This window comes from Chelmon rostratus, chromosome 4 (assembly GCF_017976325.1).
Source record: "Chelmon rostratus isolate fCheRos1 chromosome 4, fCheRos1.pri, whole genome shotgun sequence".
Lineage (NCBI taxonomy): Eukaryota > Metazoa > Chordata > Actinopteri > Chaetodontiformes > Chaetodontidae > Chelmon > Chelmon rostratus.
Genome location: NC_055661.1, coordinates 5,645,270 through 5,667,008, shown reverse-complemented (window position 1 = coordinate 5,667,008; position 21,739 = coordinate 5,645,270). Strand labels below are relative to the sequence as shown.

Here is a 21,739-nt window from a genome sequence, read left to right as displayed (position 1 = left end):
CACCACCACAGCTAAACGTTTACAATAATAGTCTCCAAGTGATGCCTGTTGTAATAAAAGTCAAGCGTCCCGCCCGGTGCAGAGAAACCAATCTGTCGTGCTGATCTTATTATACTCAAATTAAACTGTCGTGCCTCAGGCAGCGAGGCTGTAAACTGTGGAACTTGAACAAAAACACAGTGGCTCTCGCCAGAACCTCCACCACCATCATTCACAGGTGTGATGCTGTCTGTGTGTCTGTGGAGTCGAAACGCAGCCAGTTCAGCATGTGGAGACACTGTGGTGGGAATATATCAAAGTTATTTCAAGCCCATAACTCTTCTTTTGTGTTAACTGTTTAAAAGTCACTCTGCTGTTTTGTGTGCTGATGTGCAAAATCCTGTCTGAAATTCAGGAAATATTGGTTTACGAATAAGTAAACAAGATTAATAATTAGATCAGACAGGTGCACACATGCTTTCTGTACTTAAATATTTCTGAGATTGCATGCTATATACTTTGGTTGGCAACAGCGAGGCACTGAGGTTCAATACCCTGCCTTTCATGTGTGATACAATGATATTATAGAACTCTGACAGTGTGAATATCTAGGCCAAAATGTTCTCAGTGTACGCCGCTGTAAATATATGCTGGATAAAAGTCTGGAGGCAGAGCTAAAACCTGCTCAAGAAACCTACACATTATAACACACCGTGATAAAAAACACAACATTCAACAGTTTCCAGAGGTGTAACTTTTCTGCTATTGTAAATGTGTAATAACCATATTATCATCAACTCTAGGTCAGCATCTCCATCATTAACTTATTTATTGTTGAATCATTTAGTCCATGAAGTTTTTAGGCAATATGTTTGTTATGTTATTATTAGACTGGTGCATTAAATCCTTTTGAAACGTGCTTTACTGATATGATTCAGTTGCATGGGTGGTCAGAATAAAAGGAACACCTTTATAATATGAGGTTCACTGCCCTGAGCTACAGCCTTTTAAAATACCATAGACTTGAATCAGTGCCTCTCTGACACTCTAAACAAAAGGCATTTTTAATTTCAATGCTTTTGCTTTGTGTTGCATTCAGTTATGCAGATGTTTGCGTTTTTTTTTTTTGCACTCTTGTATGCTGCCTAGGTTTTACTGTGTTGACAATGAGCAGGATGATTCTGCAGCAACACTGAATTTATTTCTTGTCCTTTCAATTACACTAACAATGGGGTAGAGCTATCAAGTAACTAGCATGCAGTTATTTAAAAAACAATAACCTCATAGCCCGCTGAAGATACAGATATTTATAAGGCGCAGTGTGAACCCTGCACAGCTGCTGATGCCTGCTGGTGCAGGACAGTTTTGAAGTCTGTTGCAGCATCTTGTGTTGCTCTGGATTGTGTCTTAACTTGCATCGCTTTGGCAGCCTAGGCCCTGAGAGCGAGCACCTCAGAGCCAGACGCTTCTCTCAGCGACGTGTGTTCATTCAGTGTGTGTGGACCCTGCTCAGGTTTAAGAAACACGAAGGCATTACCAGAGTGTCAGTCAGCACCTCGCTGCCCCGGGGAGGGACGCAGCGACACACACACACACACGGTGTTACACAGAGTTAGCCGTGGGTAACTGTATTGTTGCAGGGCTGTTTTATGGTTAGAGTTGGTTCTCTTCTCATTTATTGACTTTGACTTGTGGGTTGAGTAAGAAAATATGGCCCATCATAACCACATGTGAAGTCTCAACGCTACTGTTCCTTATTTCTGCAGATTTATGCATCACGCTCTGGATGTTGCTGTAGTTGTTGTAATTTAAAGAGTGCTCTGTGTCTTGTTATTCTCAAATGAATTGGCCTGACACTGATACTGTCATTACGCTGCACTTAGACACGGTAAGAAATTGCTTTGTTGAAAATGATGAATCTGTGTGACTCTTTAAACTACAAGCAGCATTCAGAAACTAATCACACATACTGTGGCACAGTACTACAAAACACAACAGTGGGTCTTGAAGGACATTTTTGATTAAATATATATATTTGAAAGAGTTAAAAAAAAAAAGAGGCTGGGGTTTCTGGAAAAAAAATATTTTATCATGTCATGCACAAAGTGAGTGATATAAATGTTTATAATAATATTAAGAGAAGCCACGTATTTAAGGCACTTAAGCAATAATGCTTAGATTTTTGCAATTAAAACAAAAATCAAAGGACAAAAATTAACAAACAAAAGTGCAAGACAGGAAGGAAGGAAGCAGAATGTGTTGTGAAGACAAATTTCAAACTAGCTCATAAATATTGGGAGCTCCATACTATAAAACTTACATAAACTAACATACTATTAAAGAGTAGATTTGTTATTATTGATGCATCTAAAGCATTTTGAAATTGGCGTTCAGTGCTGCAGGCTTCATTTCAAGCAAACATGTTGCATGTCTGCATTTTAGTTTACAACATTCTTCCGCCCTTTGTGCAGATTTATCGATCTACATTGAATCAGTCAGTAATAAAAATCAAAACTTGATTATCAACAATAGCTTTGTAAATGTGAGCTCTATGTTGTTATTCCTCTTTCGTGAGTGTACGGGCACACGACACTGGCTTGAAGGTTTTCATTAATGTTGGAACAGACCTCAGAAAAGCTCCTTACTTAGTGGAATTGAAGAAATAAAAGCTGACAAAACAATGGGAGCAGAAAAAAGAACATTCACGCACACAAAACCAAAAAATTTCAACTGACCAGCACTTGGAGAGAAGGCGTTTCTGTTTTTTTGAGAATAATGGGAGTCTGGGCTCCAGCAGGCAAAAAGTCTCCGCTGCATTTCATTTTTGTACGTGCTCCAACAGTCTGTGAAATTTACCATGTAGCCATGTAACAACTTAAAGCCTTTATTTAGTCCTGGAGAAAGTTTAATCTTCCTTCAAGAAGTCAGATCAGTTAGTTGAAGACTAGGCTCAAGCCAGGACTATTGTCGTCTCTTAGTCAAACCCATGTTTGACTCAGACAGTGTTTTCCGCACACAGACAGCAGCAGAAAGGGTTATAAAAAAATCATCAAACTCAATGAGCGAGTGATTAGCTGAGAGGAGCAGCTGCCAGGGCTGCCTTGGCAGAGCACCAGGAGTGTCATTTTGGTATGTTGTTGTTTGCTTACAAATGTAACCGCACTGGGAGATTGTCACACAATAACAGCTCTCATTTTTCCATGTATGTGTCTGTTGACACTTGCTGTCGGATTGAGAGATGATCCGTGACAGCTACGTGATGGGCAGGTCTCAGCAAAATTCCTCAAATGGCAGTTACAGTTGCAATGGATTTTTTTTTCTTTCTTATTGCTTGCTCCAAAACAGATCGCTGTCTAAGATGAATAGGTTTGATTAATTGTTTGGCTCACTCTCTTCCTTAGAAATATCAGTCTAGTTTTGATTGAGTTCCTGTCATAACTATAAACATAATTTTGATTCCTACCAAGGCTTGTCTCATGCCTGATGCCTGTCTAGTCTGAGGAGGTTGTGTGAGAGGTTCTGCTGTCCCTTGGTTGGTTTCCAACATCCAATGACAAAAACCCTTTGAAAGTGAATAAAAACACATCAGCTCTGTCTGTGCCCAGTTTTCCCTCTATCTCGCAAAGGCAGGAAGTGAACACCGGGTTCTGAATATGTGAATATGCAGATGAAGTGTAAGGTATCACTGCAGAGGAAGAGATTTCATATGCGAGGCTTTGAATGGGTCTCTGTGAGCTTGAGTCTGTATCCGCTCCCACGCGGTAAACGGGTAAGGCGACCCCGGCTGGACGGGCTGTGGTCAGCCTCGCCGGGAAGGCAGATGTCTGAGAGGGGAGAGCTGTGTTGCTCCGGCTGCTGTGGTGGAGGAGTGGAGAAGAGGTGAGGACAGAGAAAAGATAAACAAGGGGGACACCAGATATGAGTGTGGACTCTTGTCTACGTTTATGGTTGTTTCAGCGTGGTACCACTGATTTGTGCCAAATCTAAGATAAACCTGTGACATCGCAAAGTGCAACGTATTTTTATTTATTTATTTTTTCAGGATAAACATTCTGCTACCTGATAACATACCTGCACTCTCAAAGGACGGGTTTGAAAGAAACACAGAGTTTAGTGGCGCACAATGGACTGGTGTATGTGAGGGATGAGATGAGACACTCGCACTATTTTATTTTTGAGATTAGTGCATTTGCACTGAACATTCTTAGTAACATTTGAAAGGAATCCACCGTTTCAGAAGTTTCAGGAGACACTGACAGTTTGCACAGTCTTTCTGGTTTCACTGCAGCTGATGCACTGTGGATGTCGATGTTTGTCTATATGCATTGTGTGCACCCAAAGAGAAAAGCCATTTAAGGACAAATTGTCAAAAGATAACCTGGAAGCAAGCTTAAATAAGCAGTGAACATTAATTGACACTGTTGTAATGTATATGTTTTAGCCTGATTTAGCCAAATGGCTAGTTAGCATCAAGCAGTTCCCAGACAGGATAAAATCTTAAATTTACATGACAGTCAAACATTGAGCGAGTACGCTGGCCCTATTGACTGGGTGTGAGAATGACCAGAGCTCCATATGTGATGCACAATCCTATTTTTGCCACTGTCCTGTAGGTAGCATAAATACCACCACCTTCCCCCTGTGGTGAGTGCTGGTGGGCTTTCAGGGAAAAGACGAGAGGACGGCAACCTAAAATCAAGAACAGGTTCTGCAGAAACGGTTGACAGTGCTGATAGATGCATGGTTTCTACACCTCCACTCGTTAAAGCGGTGCGTAGAATTGTTAGGCGATTATGATGACATGCTTTGGTGTATCTTGTTTGATACTGCCACTGGGGGGCACCACACACCAGGCCCTGTGTGCTACCTATTTTATTTACCGTAGCCTGTTTATCGACCTCTTGTATTAACGGTTTCCACTTTCGCCACCTCCAGGATGTACCAAATGTACAGTTCGGCTTTTTTGACATGGCGAACAAGGCTTTGTCAGACCTTATACTGAGAGAGCACAATTTGGCCGTATTTGTGACTTCAGAGTAAGTTTCAAACTCCTGCTGGTCTGCCTCGGAGAGTGTGTGTGAATGTAATGATATTTTCTCGAGCAAACAGCTGGATAGCCAGAGGTTGCGCTTGTGGTTTAGCCAGGTTGCTGTTGGATCGTGGGATAGTTCGGGTCAGCAGAGTTTCTTCCTGCATGTTCTCCTATGGCTGATCGTCATCTGTCCATCAGTCACTGACCTGCTATGTCTTCTGTTCACAAGCAACTCTGGCTGATTTTATATAAGTTATTTCGCTGCAGTTTTAACTTGGTACAAACTGTTTCACGGCTAGTTTCATAGAACATCCTCCTCTTCAGGGACTGGATTGCAGTTGTTTCGGCTGCCCCTTCCTGGAAATATTCTTGCCACATGTTTCTTTGACATTGTCTTTCTGTTGTGGGATACGTAGAGGAAGATAAAGGAAAGCCACTCTGCTACCCTGCATGGCAGCGAGAAAGCCTTTCCATTGGTATCCAAAACTTCCAGCAGAGCACTTCCCCTTCCCGAAAACCCTTCCCTGTCACCGGCCTCCTTCAAAGACCGGCCACTCCGTGACGGTCCGACCCCGGCATGCCGACCCCTGCTCCGATGTTCCCGCCCTGGTGAGAGAGGCGGGTGGAGCTGGGCTGGAACTGAACCCAAGCAATTGTTTTCTGGTAACCTTTCTACGTGTGTGTGCGTATTTGTGTTTGTGTGTGTGTCCACGTGGGTCTGTAAAAATGTGAATCATGCGTTTGTGCTGATGATATGTTGCTGGTATTTAAGGTCATGTGACATGGACAGCGATGATGATCTAAACACTGAGGGAAACACTGGCTGTTAAACTGATGAGAGATGAGTAATACAGAATGTAGGGAAGGCAGAAAAGGCAAAACACAGTCAAGGCAAAACTTTATGATCAGTGTTAATATATATATTTTTTTAATTTACATTTTTTAATGTATTCATTGTAATGTAAAACATGCAGCTGTAGAGGCCATGTAACATGCAAAAAAATGAAACAGCAACAACAAAAACAGGAATTTAAGTCCAAGAAAAAAAAAACATGTACCAAATAAATAATTTATAAAATAATGGACAGTAAAATACATGATCCTGACTCAAGGCGACCCGATTTCCTTGCCTGCGCAATAAGCCCTCCTGACCATATAATCAGAATAAGAAAGGAAAAGATGTAAAAGGTGAGAGTCCAGTATTCACCGTTGTTTTAGCTCTGGTTTTGTCTCCAGCGAATCCTCAGAAAAATCTCCACCTCTTTTGCTAACTTTTAACTGTTGGTTAAATGTTGCTGGTAACATACTGGTTGATGAACCATACAGTAATTGGACGGTATCATACCAAAACAATGAGCCACAGGGTTGTTTCATTATTTTCTGTTGGTTCAACTCACCTTTTCCACATTGCTTGTAATCATTTTTTCTAGAAAACTGTCCCTTTGTTCCCTTTGTCACCAACAACGTATCACTTGTTTGTGCAAGGAGGGAGCTGAGAGAAAATAACATAGTGGCTCCTGATTGGACCAGAGGGATGATGTGTTTACTCTTGGCTTATATTCAGCAAACACTCAGGTGGGTGCAGTCGTCATCAAGCACGCTGGTCACCTTTTCATGCGTGTTTGTTAAGCCGACAGTTACTACTTGTGCTCATCGCTTCAAAATATTGTCCATGCATTGTAATGTTTGCAATCAGCAACAGTGTAGCTTTGTCAGACCAGCGTCAAACCTATCTGCTATCTGGAGCCAGTTTAATAGAAACAGATGACAGAGATTGAATTCTCATCACGGCCCAGGCTCTGCAGCACATGATCCCATTAACCACGTTGTGATATCTCTTCCCAATAAGGACAGCCCAACGTGCCATCATCTCAAGATTGATGACTGGTATTAATGTGGATTACTGGATGTGTGTATGTGTGTTTCTTTATAAGTGCTAGGTTAATTTTAGCCCCTGTGCTAGCACCCCTGTAATATCCATAAGCCTCTTGGACATTCCACCAACAACACACACAAACGCAGTCTGAATACTGTAGTGGGGTCACTTGTGATTGTATCGCACAGTATCTGGGTGTGTGTACGTGCACAACCGACGTCAGGATTGTGATTGATCAACTGCTCTTCCCTTAACTGAGTCACATATTTTGTGTGTTCAAACAGAACAGAGTGGACTTGGCTGGGGCTCATATGAAAATATGAGCCTGTGTGCTGATTTATGTGCTTGAATGAGAGCCAGATATTTCTTAATACAAGCATAATAGTTTATCAGCAGACAAGTAAAAGTTTGTCGTCCAGGTTGTCCACTCCTTTTTTGTCAGCCCCCCAATTTAACAAAATATAATTCTTTTCTTTTGTTTAGCACCTTTTAGAGATGAAGAAATAATGGGGGTGGGTGTTGTGTGGGAGGCCATAGACAGGAAAAGGGGGGAGATGGTGAAAGACGTGGAGGAAGGCATGGAGATAAGACAGTGCTAATGTCTCTAATCCGCTCCAGATGAAAGCTGTTGGTGTGACAGGGTTGGGAAGGGATGTGAAAGGTTGGCCACTCCTACATCACACCATCTTCTATGACGCTGCCTCCTCATGCTGTCTGACAAGCCATCACCATAGAAATGGAGAGAGCAACACACACACACACACACACACACACACGCATCTATCTGACTGCGTGGCAAAGGTGGTTTGCCACCGGTTTGTTTCGCTCGCCCAGCCCAGGTCACGTTCTTCGGCTGCCTTTGTTTTAGCAGTGTGCCAGCGCTGGGCGGCTGTGCAGGTTTCTGTGTAATCACCAGACTGTATCTTCATCACTTACTATGATTACACATGCAGACTAAGTTGATGGATTAAAACAGTTTGTGGTAGTAAATCTAATGCTGTAGTGCATTTACATGCCACTTCTCCCTTACCCTAAGCCTATGTTTGAATCAAAGCTTGCTAATTTAAAAACAATATTACAGCAAAGTCACACAAAACAAGTATATCTCAGGAAATTGAGACCCCCTCAAGATCTTAAGATACTCAATCTGGAGTTACTCTCACATCAAAGAGTGCATGGTTAGTGCAAGTGCTTTATAATGGTTAATAAAGAGTCAGTATGCTGCTGACATGCATGCTAATTTTGCTAAGCAACTAGTTAATGGTGAATATGTGTACTTTAATATAAAGTGTTGCCATGCTATTTGTTTCCAGCCTTCCTCTGGTCCCTCTCCTGCTCTGTCTGCTATGGTGCTTATTTCCAGATCAGTCCTGTTTTTTTGTTCTTCTCTGTCAACCAAATAACCTTGGAGGCTTGCAGCCAGGATAACACACGCCCCATAAACCTCCCTAAAGAGACACTTTCAGTGACTCTGCAAGACAGACGACAAGGTATTTATAACCGAACAGGCACCGTGTAACTACCCGACCATAACCTGCATCCCGCTCGTTCTCCTTTCTCTAAGACGCACGCACACCAACACATACACATACAGCTGTTGTGCTGCTGCTGTCCAGGGGGTCCTGGGTGGGCCGGGATAGACTGACTGGGGTTTGAGGTGGGCCAGGACTGCAGAGAAAGAGGGGAGGTTGTGTAAATCAGGCATAATGTTGGAGCAGAATCTGGGCTCCGTTTTGGTCACATGGCTCTGTGACAGCTACCAGGGCAGCCAAAGTGTGTGTTGGTATGCGTTATTGTGGCTGACTGTGTGTGTGTGTGTGTATGTATGTGTGTGTGTATGTATGTGTGTGTGTATGTATGTGTGTGTGTGTGTATGTGGGTGTGTGTGTATGTGGGTGTGTGTGTATGTGTGTGTTTTTGTGCGTGTGTGTGTAACCAAAGAGAGGTAGCACCTGTAGGGGCGGTGGTGTCCAAATTTCTCTTCTATTCAAGGATCATGCATGGTGGGTGGGTGGTGTGTTGGTGGCTTCCTCTGCTCACAAGGACAGCATTCACCAACCGAGTGTTGCAGGGCGGGTTGTGTAGGTGGAGGGGTTCGACAGGGGTGCTGCCAGATGTAAGTGGAATCTGTGGGTGTGTGAGAGGGGAAGAAGGGGAATGGGTGGAGAAGAATGTGCCAATTTGTCAAGTCTTACCTCCCCACCACCCCCACCCTCTAATCAGAGATGATGCTGGCTGCTGATTACAGCCAAATGGCACAGGGGCAGCAGCTGACGTTGGTGGGGGGGGTGTAAGGTTAGCGAGGAAAGATGGAGGGTGGAGGTGTAAAGGGGTTCAGTTTGGCCCTGGCAGGGGGTCTCAGATGTGGGAGGTCCTTCCTCACCTCTGAGTACTCACTTTGAAGTCATCTGGTTCTGGTCTGCTGATAAAAACTGTGAAAAACGAGGGAGAAAGAGAGATGTTATCTGTTAAGGATGCTGTTGTGTTCCTGTGTGGGGTGAAGAAGTCTGCAGTGTTGGGTCAACAGCGTATTTTGTGTCTGTCTGACAGCTTCAAATTGTGGTTTTTAGGTGCTCATCAGGTCTCTCTCCTGATATGGAGGATGTTAGAGGTCCGTTACAAGTGAAACCTCAAAGTGACGTGAATGTAACCCTATGAGTGGGGAAAAAAGAGTGGACACTCATAAATAAAATAAAACAATGACACGCTGCTTCAATTATAAGAGCTTTTGGAATGAGATGATAGATTCAGGTTAAATGCTTACGTGTTTGTCACTGAAAAAGTGCAACATCCACCACAGCCATCAATTCTTTAAACCACAAAGAAAATAAAACAAAATTAAGTTACAAAACTAAGTTCTATAATTCAATTTCACAAATCAGCAAAACCAGCGCTTGAATTCGGCCCAGTAAAATTGTTCAACCACTGAAAAAAAAAAAAAACAGCATTCTTAAAATCCAAATGATTTCTCTTTTCCAACAGAAAACTCACAGTATTACACAGACGTGTACAGTGGATCAGTGCACTTCAAGGTGCTGCTCTGCTCAGGAGAAGCTCTTCCATATTGAAAACAACATGCAGCAGGAGGCTGCTGAAAAATCAAGGAAGTTAAGAGCTTACGTTACATGATGAATTGGCTTACAAATGAAATGCCTGTTGGTTAAATTCTCTCAGTTGATTAAGAAGATGACGTTTCAGAGCCTTGAATTAACTCCATTGTATTTTATATGACACCCCTGTGGCTCAGATCCTTGCTTATGAGTCAGTACTCAGCCCAGGGTCAGAGTTCTACTACAGTCTTCTGTTCTTTGGATACACTATGTGCTGTGATGCCGTCCTTCTCCAGGTGCAGGCTGACTTGTGCTGAAGCACACACCAAAGGTCTAATTTGCATCTGATATCATTATTATTGAGATTTAGTGCTGAAATTGGTGTTTAAAATCTAAATGTTGCTTCTTTATAATTACCAATCTGTTTACATTTTCAGTCACTATTAAATAGTTTCTTTAATTATGTTTGTCCCACTCACATGGTTGATGGTGGTTGGAATGGTCTTTGGCCATGTGCACAGCAATGCTAAAACAGTCCCCAAAAAACATGCCTCCTCTGCAGCGTGGATGAACTTGAAAATTGCTAGTCTGTCATTGTAGTTTGGACAGGAATTACAATGCTTTGCTAAAACAATGATGTTGCGTGCACAGACTTGGTACAGCGTACGTGGCTTTATAGCATTCAGCCAGTTTTCTGTTGTCTGCAACTCTCTCACTGATCCCTCATTTTGTCCTGCATGTCTGTATGGCTGATCACAAAATACTGCTTTTGGTGTTTTTGTTCATACTGCAAGATGACTCAGTCATCAGTGCTATCGCTTTCTGTAGCTGACTGTAGTGTGAACATGGCCTTACACTCCCAAATTCCACCGGTGAAATCCCTGAAAAGAGTGTCAGTGATGACAAAACTCGGTCTGCCTGTTTATTCATGTGTGCCAGTGCGTGCACATGTGTGACTGCTCCACACAGCCCCCGGGGCGTGACCGCAGCACACTGCAGTAAGACTTGTTGCCATGTTTACACGTGTGTTTATATTTGTGAGGAAGGAGTGATTGATTGGTGGTGAATGTCTGCAGGGTAGATCACACGATGGAGGGAGGGGGGCAGGAATGAAGAGGTTCTTCTTTTCTTGATTGAGTTCCCTTTCCTGGCGCTCTTAGCCAATGCTAATGGAATGGCGTGCACGACTGCACCTCTGCTCTCCTAATAAACACCTTTTACTACTCATTACTGCTCAGATGTCTTCCTGTCCTCTCTCTTGCTCTTTTGTCCCCCTGCAAATGTCTCTTGTTGAAGCACTGGAGCAGGTTTGAATAGTTTTGACTACAGTGACATCCAGCACATGTTGTTGCTCTTGTTGTAGCTGTTAATGTACTTTTAGACAAACTCTTTTGTAGTTTACTTATGTGGGCTCTGTAAATAACAACTATATTGATTACTGCGTTTTACTTCCTGTGGAGAATTAGTTTCTTTGCGACCAAGGGGCAATGGGACTAATTTGATCTGTATTTTTCTTAATCCGGTTTCCTTGCCACAGTACTGTGCATCATGCTGTGTCTAACTCTTGTTAATGATATCTTTTTCTAATTTGTTAATGACTATCATTGTGTTTATTGTCCAATTCTGTTTACCTTCATTAAAAACATTTATTGGAAGTGTGTTTAGGTTGCTTCAAAGTGAGAACAGAAGAAATACTTAATTCCTAATTTGATATCCAGCTGTGCTAAATCTGTCAGTAGGATTTAGGAGGCTGTTAAAAAGTTACAGGTTTGTCTAGAGCTGAAACAGTCAGTTAACACAACTCAACAACACAACGCTAAATACCATCCCCTTTTAAGTTGGTATGGCAAACTTGTTTGCGAAACAGCTGATTATTTACCCATCGATTAGTTGCTGGGCAACATTATAAACCCAATATTCTCTCTTTTTACCTCTATTTTTGGTCTCTACCAACTCCTGAGGGAAAAATCTGGCTCTTTAGCAGCCAACTATGTTCACCAGCTAGTTGCTAAATGTGTCTGTCTGTCCAACTGGTGGTTGGACAAAACAAGAAATTTGTATTTTCACATATTTTGATCAAACTACCAAAATCTGGTCAAACTGTTTGCAGTTGTTTGGACGTGCGTCTGGCAGCGGTACTGGGAAAACTGTCAGAATAAAATGATGGCGTTTTGGACCACAAACTGATTACATTGGCTCAGGCACCCGTCAAATTTCCTTCATTCTGGTGCCCAGAGAGATGGAGCGAGGCAGCAACGGCGGAGCGACTGGCCACCACCTGTTCACATCAATGCCATCAAGAGAAAATGGTGCAGAGAAAAAGCGAGCAGGAGTGAAAGAGGTAGAGCGGAGTGCCGGGAGGCAGACAGGGACTTTCCAGACTCGACTGCATAAATCCTGAGTTTGACAGCTACTCTCCAACCCTCAGTCTACCTGTCCTGACATACGCTCTCACTGCACGTATTTCTCCATAAGTGTGCTACCCACCCTCCCACGTCTCCATTTGTCTCTCTCAGATCCACCTGATCTGTTTGACTGTATTTGTTCATTGCCATAGCTGCAGCAGTCCCCACACTAACCGAGGAGAACACGCCTGTAATTAGACACAAAAAGGCAGAGATCGAGATATGATCGTAACGATGAGTGAACAACAGTGTGTGTGTGTGGGTGTGTGTGGCGGGGGATTAGTGGGTTGATGCATGTCATGCCATGTATAGATCCATGACTTGATATACTAATTATGTTGACCTTGAATTTGCCTTTCTGCTTGAGGTATCTAAGTTTATTTTTTATCTTTTAAGCTCTCTTTAAGAACATCAGTGTGTTCAGCCTCTGTGACTGTCTCTGCACTTGAGCTGTGTGTACAGTGAACAGTGACAATAAAAGAAACACCTGAGTAAATGAAGGAGAAAATCTGTTTTGGAAGCATACTAGTTCACTTCATTCTCTGTGTGAAAGGTGGCTGCCAAGAAACACAAAGTCATTTCAGTGATAATTTTCATCCCATAGTGAAGTGAAGCTTTAATGAGACTAAACATCTCGTCTCACAGGATGAAGATGGACACATCTTGTCACTTGCAACAATTCTTCCTCATTTGGAATCCTGACAACAACTCTTTATCAGAAACAATAAAACAATGACTTCTCATTCTCAAGTCTTTTGGGGTCAGTCCTTTGGCCTGTTTACACTACAGGAAGTATTGGCCAATTTATAGTTTTCCGTCTCCTTCTTACCTGTGGCCCCAAACGCCCTGATGTACCAGCCCAGGATCCCTTTGAAATACGTTCACACTGGGCGATGCCGCAGCTCATGATTGACATCAAATGCCAATGCTCACTGCTGGAAGTAGTGTGCCCTTTATTAAGCGATGCTGACACAAAAGCTGTGGAGGTTGGAATGTATGGAAATGGAAAGTATCATTTGAATGCTTGTAAATATTGGAATATTATAATATATTGCCAGTCAACACGCAAGTCCTATGTCTTCCTATGCTGAGGATTATGCTTCATTGAAGTGGCCAGGTGTGAATGTTGGAGGTGCATATTATTCACCTGCGACATCCAGCTTCCTGCATCTAGCTGAGCAACCTGAGTGACTTAAAGAGTTATGTGCATGTCCGCCTATAAACTAATATCCTTCATTAACCCAACCATAAAACAAGTCATGTAAACCATAAAAACATGTAAACCTGTTGTGCTATTCTGGGAGCCCTTGTTAACCAGACGCTCTATTAATAAACTCACTATTTTGATTTCCTTCCTTCCTTCAGGTGCACTCTGTAATTAAATATCTTTGGAGGCTTGTATTGTTTCCGCTTGTCACTGTGTCTGTATTTGATCTTCAGCCTTCAAATGTCACCCTTTGAACACAAAGCGTTTTGGCTACAAGGCAGTTCTTGGCAGGACGTGGGTTTGAATGTGTGTGAGTATTGTATGTACTGCGTTGTTTGAGAATTTCTGACATACTTGTAATGTTTGGAATCTGCAGCTGCATTGTTTTTGCTGGTCAAAGTCTCACATCCCAGATCGTTATTCCTGTAGTTTTACCGGGTTGTGCGTTGGCCAGGAAGGGATAGTGTTATTAAAATCCATTTTAAGCACCCTTGGTTCCCAGCGTGAAAACACTTGATCAAAGAGCTAACAGGCGTTCCAGCTGCATGACGCAATGCCATACATTCATGTCTCTGTCTCGCTCTCCCTGTCACTCACTGTGTACACCTCTCACACGCCTAACCTTCGTTGAATAGTATTGTGTCTGCGTCTCAGGGAAAGGCAAATTGGCACACTTCAGGGAAAAAAATAGCACTTTGTTTTTCTAACAGGTGTGTGTGTTTATGCACAGACGAGCTTGAGTGACACAATTTCCAACAAGACAGAACTGGAGGTGGAAAGATTCCCCCTCAAGTTTCATCACAGCACAGCAACACGTGATGATGGAGATACAGCTCTGTTTGGAGAGCGGGCCGTTGGCGTGGGCCTGCATACAGCAACAGTAGCTTAGGCTACAGCAGGTAGCTTGTGAAAACACAGAAGATTGTGGAGTACTTCCAAATCATGCTCTTCTACAACCATGCAGTCTTTACTGACCTCTCAATCACAGACTAACTTAATGATTAGTGTTGACTTTTAACCATCATGTGACGTAGTTATTTCTATTTTTGTAGACATTTGCTTCAGTCTGTTTCTGTACCCTAGTGAAAAAATAATGCAGATAGATATTAGTATACTGAATTACTACAGTGTACTTGCATTGCACACTATTAAATAGTGTACATAAAGTGTGCTGAATTGGAACAAGTAATTGTGCTTATTACACTTAAATAGTATTTAAGTTGGACAAAAGTCCAATTTAAGTTGTATTTCAGTTTTTTTTACGATTGCTTCAGCACAATTTTGAAAACAGGGCTCATTCTGTCAGAGAAAACCACACAATTGACACAACCACACTCACAAGTAGCAGAACACCTCAGATCTTTTGCAAAATGAAACGCTTCCATCAAAACTGTACAGTAATCTATAAAAACCCAGTGCTGTCACCAGATGGCACACACATGGTTCATATGATCCGATTCTGTTTGGACCAGTTACACACTGCTGTGCTCAATCTAAACAACTTTAAACATTTCTACTATTCTAATCATATAGTCTGGGTTGGATTGTTTCAGAGGTACTGTTAGAGTAAAGTACATGAATATATTGACCAAAGACAACACACAAGTCCAGTTCTGCACACTGATGAAATTTCTCTCCACATTGTGGAATCAGTCAATACATCCATGCATTTCCAAAGGAAAGAACATAACAGAATCTAAATACAGCAGAATATAGTGCACAAACACAGCAAAAACATTTGTGGAGACAAAATGAAAAGAAAGAAAAGAAACCCTGAGCATCAGCACTACGTCCACTTCACAGGCTTTGTCCTCTCTCACAAGACAGCGAGGGAAGAATCTTCCTGAATGGTGAATCCAGCCCTGCTCAGACCAGAGTCTGCATCACGTTTGTCACAGGCCTCCTCCATGGCTTGAATGAGGGGGATTCTGCCACAGTGCTGGAGATCATAAACCTTCTGCTGCCTGCTGAAAAAAACTCCTCAGTGGGGTTCAGGAGGGAGAGCATGGTGGGAGGTAATGGAGTAAAATTGTGGCTGCTGATGAAACCAGTTTTGGATTTTTGTTGAAGGCAGGTACACTCACCTCTTACCTTTTTATAGTGCTTATGCCTGGTTGGTCAGTTTACAATTAAGCGCCTAAGTGTCTGTACACCTGACAGCTGGGTTTGATCAGCTGGTTCACAGGTGTGGTATTTTGAAAGGCAGTGCCTTGAATGGAAAGGAAGTGACATCATATTAGATTTCAGTGTCTAGTGTAGAGAAGTGTGTGTTGTGTTCTGTAAAACAGCGTGATGCTGAGAATGTGCTTATAGTTGTGCAGATCTGTGTGTGTGCAAGCAATTGTAAAAAGTAAAAAGTCTAAGTATAATTGACGGTGAAATTGGATTGTTTTAAGTATACTTAATATACTGCAAATTTACTAATTATTTTACATTCCACATGCGATTCTTCAATTGAAAGTGCAACTCAAATACATTTCTAATGTAACATCTAATGTAGTTACAAATCTGTCTACATTGGGATACTCATGTATTTTTACATACTTCTTGACCATTTTTAATAGACTTTAAGTGTACTTGAAAACTCCGAAAAACGTATTAAAGTTCAGGATTTAAAGTGTACTACCAATTTGTTTAAATATATTACACTTGTAATGTACATGAAATGTTCTACGAATGGATAACAAGTACATCCACATTGGTATATTTCTATATATTACTTGAGCATTTCCTGTACACTTTAAGAGTAACTATAATCCTAAAATTAGGCTACTAGTAGTTTTACATACTTCTTAAGTGTTTACAATACACTTAAATATACTTTAAAACTAAGGATGAACAGGATGTACTGTACATATACTGTATGTCCTCACATATATTATGCATTCAATGCACATTAATGGCTGCCTGTCCTTGAAATATTTGGCACCTCTTCTTATCTGATCCTTGGAAGATATTGCTTCCTTCCTGTCATTGACAGCATGATGCAGCGTTCTGGATGTTTGATCTAAAGATGAGAATAAAACAAGCTCTTACTAGCTTTGTCTGACAGAAGTGTGAAATAAGTTTATGTATCAGGTCAGCCTGGTATGGACTGAATATCAAATCGATATATACAGATTAGCCAGTAAAATTATACTTTTGAGTTGGTCGTGACAGCATAAAATTGATATACTATTACTTTTTTAAGTGCACTAGTATGCACACACTTACTGAAAATACACTAGAAAAGTATTTGACAGCAATTATCTCAAACCTTTAACACTTTAAAAATGTTAACTTTTCATTAAAACATATTTTACAATATTATATTTATTAAAGTATGCTTTCAATAGATTTAAAGTAAGAACACATTTATATGAATGTACTGGAAAAATACTTTGCAATATTTAAATATACTATGTTTAATCTTTTTTCACTCTGGTAATATACTGTACAGTTGTACTAATAGAATTCTGCTACATTTTTAATGTTCAGCTCTCAAAGTTTTTACTTTTTTTTTATGTCTACTCTGTTTTCAGCAACATTGACATCATTTTGTCTGGATTAGAGCTGAATCTGATTACTAACATCCATTTAAACTGGGGTTTTATATCGTAATAGCCAGTCTGAGGCAACAGGTACCTTCTGTAAACACTGCACTTGATGCTACTCCTTTAATGTGCTGTGTCTTAAGCACAGCTGCAGCTTTTGTAGACTCTCTATTCCCATTGCTGTGGATTAGAGGTTTATTATTACACAAATTATGTACTTAAAAGTGCTTTGCCCAGCCATTATTCCCACCCTCTGATTACTGATCCAAAGAAAAACCACATTCTCCAAACACTAAGAGAAGTAGCGCTGCACTACGACCTCATGTTTCCAAGGGAAAGTGGGGTCTATATCTTGGTTCCATAATGCAGATGAGTGACACTGCAGTCGAGCTGATGAAAGCGGAGTAATTGATCTGTCTGGCAGTGCGTTGGTTGCCAGGTCGGGTCTAAACCTTTCTCTCCTGGAGGGAATTCAGCCTGTTTGTCTTTGCCCTGTTAACACACGACTGCTCTAATTTCAGTTGGCCTGTAATGTGATGAGTAAAGGTGTAATTGACTGTGGTTTCTCTCCACAAACCCCCACCCATACTCCCTCTGACACACACATGCACACACACACTTTCTCCCTCTCCTCTGTCTGTTTCTGTTTTTCTTGTCTTCCATACCTGCCTCTCTTTTTCCCTCTCGCAGTCGTTTCCACCTCCAGGGCGTCTTCGTGATTTCTTTATTTGGGTCTTTGCGGTTGGCAGGAATGTGCCAGAGTTTCACGAGTTTCAGTGTTCGACAGTGTAGTCCACAATAACGAGCAAGTGATGCTCATAGAAGGGCAGTCCGGCAGCTTTAGCTTCTATGATGGTATGATAGCTGTTTACAACAGAGGTCACCAATCTGCAGCAGGGGGCCAGGACCAGCCCTATACAACAGCCCTATACAACATCAACAGGTTGATGTTGTATAGGGCTTGTTTCAGGTTGTAGTACTAATAATGATAATGATAATGAATCTTTTTCTTTTGTTTACTGAGAACAAAAGAAAAAGAATTTAATACCCCACGCATCAAAAACTGCACCACAATGAGAGAATAGCTCAAAAGCTTCCAAATTTCTCTGCCATTGTACAGTTTTCAGGTAATTATTCATTATTTAAGTCTAAAGAAGATTTTAATTTATGTTATAGATAGAGATTATTCAGAATCAAATTAGAAATTAAAACCTAATAAGAGTCTGAACAAAGCTGAGATAAGAGAGAGAGAAAAACACAGACACAAAACAGAAAAACAAAAAATTTAAAAGGCATTCGGTTCCTAGTAAAGACTTTACACTGCCATATTTTAGTTTATCACTATGCACTTTTACACACAAATATGTATTGGTGTTTTGTAATGATGTGCTAATTGTAATATAAATGACGACATCAACTCTAAAAGATTACATTATGTACACCTGCCAGCGTGTCCCAGATCAGCGCTTACATGCTAAGTGTTATCAACAGATCAATCACCAGTATGATCATTAGGGAGTGTCAATTTGGCCAATTCATTTTGTCATCTGTCAAACCAGAAAATGGTCTTGTACTGAAAATATGACAACTTCCCATCACCTATTGCCAAACAAACTGAAGGTATTCATGTTATAATGATATTAAACACAGAAAAATAAGCTAAAGCTATGATAATATAAAAATACTGATAAAGCTGTAAATTGATTACTTTTAGAACTGGTCAAATCGATTCTGATCATAGAGTGAGGTTACTCTGAAATGACAGAGGCAGTCTTCTTCTGTCATTTCAAACAGAATGACCCTTCTTCTTCTTCTTATATGTGAATATCGGTGGATCTCCTTGGTTCAAATGACTTTAGCAGTTTTTGTGTCTGTGCTCTTGAGTGATTGACTTGTACACAATAGAAGTCTACATTCTTCTGCCACTGTGTATATACAACATAATGCCTTCATATTATCCTGTGCTGAAGGCCATGCAGGTATGCAGAGCGAGGCCACGGCTGGATAAATGTAGCTCATATTTATACATCTGTCAAGCCACGCACACCAAAACTCTGGTATATGTGAGCACACACACACACACACACACACACACACACACACACACACACACACATGTGCAGAGTCACATTCCCCAGTTTCAAGCATGCATTTCAACAGGCCTTGTGTGAGCAGGAAAGAAATGAAACCACTAAATGCAGCACATATATCCTGTGCATTTAGAACCTTTTAAACGGATCGCTTTTTTTCTGGGGTCGGCGGCGGACCCCCAATGCTGACAGAGCCTGGCTGAATTCCCAGAACAGAACAATATCTGCCAGGTCGACCGAGGGGCCCAGCAGCCACCCCCCAGACACACACACACACACACACACACACACACACACACACACACACACACACACACACACACACACACACACACACACACACACACACACACACACACACAGAGTGGTCTACACAAACGTCTGGCCTTTAAACCTTCAACGCTCAGGCCCTGCCTTACATAATGACAGAGAATGGAGGCATTAAGGCAATTTGTTTGATTTAAGTTGTCAAGGCGTCCTGGACCCTGCCCCTCTCAGCTGGTTTTGATACCTGGAGTCTGTCTGTGTGCGTGTGTGTGTGTGTCAAAACCGTCTTCGTGTTGGAAAAGCAAGAGGAACGGGGGGACTTATACACAGACAGCAGGGCATAGGGGGGTAGGGAGGTCCGGTAGTAGCATAGAATAAGGTTTATGAGGTCCAGTGAGAATGAACAGTGACAAAGCAGGACGAGAAATATGTGAGGAAGGAAGAGGTGGAGGAGGGGAGGAGCTCTACAGTGACGGAGGAAGTGCTGAAGGTGGACCTGAGAGAGCTGAGATGACACTATGTCTGTGTTTGGAGAGAGAATCTGTCTTGTGAGTGTGTGACTGTCCCCTCCCCTTCTTCGATGAACATGAAGGCAGGTCTGTTTCAGGTTCAGGCTTCACCAGGAGCCAGTATGCTCCAACCCTGGCTGCACCAGTCCAGACCTGAGCAGCCCCAATCTGACGCATTTATGTAAATGTTGTCCAGTTACATTTCATTCAAAACTACTATTAATTTTTTTTTTTTTTAAGTAAAACCTTATTTTTTATTTAACAAAAGAAGCTGAACTTGTGGAAACACAAGTCACAAAACACAAGAATGTTGCTGAAATATAATTGGCAACAATCAGTTGAATAATGGATGAATAAATGATGCTGACAGTCAAACAAGATGCAATCAAATGAATTGCTCAAATGAATTGCTCTGACATTGTGAGGCCGTTTGGTGAACAGTTAGTCAAAACTTCCCTCTGACATCTTGATGGACATCATACAACATGTCCTCAGTGAATGAGAGCGAACTTTTGAGACACTCATCATATTCAGTTTCCAGAGAGCCTCTTTGTCAGAGAGGCATTCATTCAACAGGCTTCAGTTTGAGGCTTCGGATTGTGGATTGGCTTCTATTGCTCACATATTGCCATCACTGTGTCCACTACCATGTGTTTGCTGGAGAAAACGTCATTATGTAATGTACTGTGCATGCTGGCGTATACAGCGTCCCCTCGCCTTTTGTTGTAAATGATGTAAATGGAAATGCCAGAATGCAGAGTAAGTGTGTGAGTGAAGCGTCACAGGTAATTACACTGAGCTCCGGAGTGTAATTGAACCTGATCAAACCTGCTCACTGTGTGTGTACGTGTGTCTGCGCTTGTGTGTGTATGGACTTTGAGTGGAATAGAGGCCCAGTGTTCTTTGGTCCCGGCTTTCAATAAGGGGTCTTTATCTGACCGTGTGTACAGCGCTGGTGAGGAAGCACTAAAGGGCCAACGCGTTTCCTCCATACAGACGTGGCTCATGCCGCTCGCTCCAGGTGTGGTGACCACTAACCGGCACGGCTTTTAACCGTCACGCCTGATTTGGAGACCGAGGCCAACCTGGCGCTCACACAAGCACACACAGTCCAAGTACGCAGCGTCATACACGCACACATCCATTTCTAATTTAAACTTAATTTCCCCCCAAGTGTTCATTAAGTTCCATCCCATCTTGGCCCTCAGCAGTGGAAACAGGCATTCTGGGAGTTGGAGTATTTAGTTTGAGGTATGAGCTTTCTGATTGGCTCTGATGGACTCCAGAAACATGTTCCTCAATTATGATCTCCAACGTTGTTGCCGCTCGGCTTTTTTTATGGAGGATATTGTTGACTGTGAATTGTGATCTGTGATTGAATATAGTTCTTATGTGATGTAACTCAGACAGTGGCCTTGTGACCTTAGTCGTGTTACTCATTTCGTTTTCAGTTGCACTTTCTTCGTGCTGTGTTGCACATGATTACTAAAAAGTTGGTGTGAAACTCGGGATGGTGGTTGAAAGTTCATTAGTGATAAAGTTGGCTGTTGAATTCATCAGACTGTGTCATTGTCCACAGCAGAGCTGTTTTTTAAAAGTCCAGTGCAAGTCTGTAATCAGTCAAATCACATCTCCAAAAGCAAGCTCCTCATTGAAATTACACAGAATTTAAACATTTCACTTTCAAAGTTTTTTTATATTTTTCTTATTTTACATAACCAAGACCAACCGCTATGTGCACAGGTCTAATAAGTGACTATGCACACTGTGTTGCAGTGCAAGGCCATGATC

At 41.7% G+C, this 21,739-nt stretch overlaps 1 protein-coding gene across 1 annotated transcript in view; it reads left to right on the top strand.

Moving 5' to 3' along the window:
* The window catches only part of gmds (GDP-mannose 4,6-dehydratase), a 156,655-nt gene that overhangs the window by 28,792 nt on the left and 106,124 nt on the right, over window positions 1-21,739 (top strand). The window lies entirely within an intron of this gene.